Below are 1,741 nucleotides of genomic sequence, written 5' to 3' on the forward strand. Positions count from 1 at the left end.
CTCTTCTCGGCGTTGGAACCTTGGGGTGGGGAGATCAGTGTGGGTCTGAGAACCCTCGCTTCTCAGGTGGGGGACGGGGCTCTGGAGCCAAAATAGCCCTCTCAATTTTTGATCTCCACACATGGTTGTGGGACCGGGCTGTTCTGTACCTCCGATCCTTCTACTGGATTTAGGCAACCTGTTATTTTTGTCTCTAGTTGTAGGGCCTCTGTTCAGCCAAACCTCAGACAACTCCACATGCTTGTTGCTTTGAAGTTTTGTTATAGTTTTGGTGTGATAGTGAGAGGAGGTGTGCACAGCCTCTATCTTTTATGCCATTTTGACTGGTCTCATTTGTTTGTATTTTTTGGAGAAGTGTCTGTTCAGATCTCTTGCCAATTTTTTTAATTGGACTGTTTGTTATTTTGTTGTTGAGTTGTATGAATTCTTAAAATGTTTTGGATATTAGCTCCTTATTGGAGGTGTTGTTTGCAAATATATTCTGCCATTCAGTTGGTTGTCTCTTTGTTTTGTTGATTATTTCTATTGCTGTGTAGAAGATTCTTAATTTGACATAGTCCCATTTATTTATTTTTGCTTTTTCTTCCCTTGCCTTTGAGGCCAAATTTATAAAATCCTTTCTAAATCCAAGGACCATGAGTTTAGTACCTATGCTTTCATCTATGTAATTTATTGTTTCAGGTCTGATATTTAGGTCTTTGATCTGTTTTGAATCAATTTTGGTGTATGGTGACAGATAGCAGTGTAGTTTCATTCTCTTGCACGTGACTTTCCAATTTTCCCAGCGCCATTCATTGAAGAGGCTTTCTTTTCTCCATTGTATGTTTTTGGCTCTTCCGTCAAAGATTATTTGCCCATATATACAGGGGTTTACATCTGTTTATGTTTCATTGATGTGTCTGTTTTTTGCCAATACTATGCTGTTTTGATTATTTTTGCTTGTAGTATAATTTGTTCTTTTTACTCAGGATAGCTTTGGCTAATAGGGTTCTTTTCTGATTCCATCCAAATCTAATGATTTTTTGGTTCACTTTCATTTAAAAATGTCATTGGAAATTGCATAGAAGAAAACGTAGGAGGTAAAGTCAGGGACCTTGGACTTAAAGAGTATTTTATGAATTTGATCTCAAAGGCAAGGGAAGTAAAAGCAAAAATAAATGAATGGGACTACATCAAACTAAAAAGCTTCTGCTCAGCAAAAGAAATCGTCAACAAGGTAAAGAGAGAACCATCCAAATGGGAAAATATATTTGCAAGCAACACCTCTGATAAGGGCCTAATATCCAAAATATACAAAGAACTCAAACAACTCAATAACAACAAAAAAACAAATGATCCAATAAAAAAGTAGGCAGAGGACCTGAACAGACACTTCTCCCTAGAGGACATACAGATGGCCAAAAAATATATGAAAAGATGCTCAACTTTGCTAGCTATTAGGGAAGCGCAAATCAAAACCATGATGAGATAGCATCTCACATTTGTTAAAATAGCTATAATCAACAGGACAAGTAATAACAAATGTTGGAGAGAATGCGTAGAAAAAGATATCCATATCCTCATACACTGCTGGTGGGACCGCAAACTGGTACAGCCACTATGGAAAACAGTATGGAGGTTCCTCAAATAAAAACTAAGAATTGACCTGCCATATGATCCAGGAATCCCTCTACTGGGTATTTAACCCAAAGACTTAAAAGCCCGTATCTTAAAAGATATTTGCACGCTGATGTTCATGGTA

The sequence above is a fragment of the Pteropus alecto genome, unplaced genomic scaffold, assembly GCF_000325575.1.
Source record: "Pteropus alecto unplaced genomic scaffold, ASM32557v1 scaffold302, whole genome shotgun sequence".
NCBI lineage: Eukaryota > Metazoa > Chordata > Mammalia > Chiroptera > Pteropodidae > Pteropus > Pteropus alecto.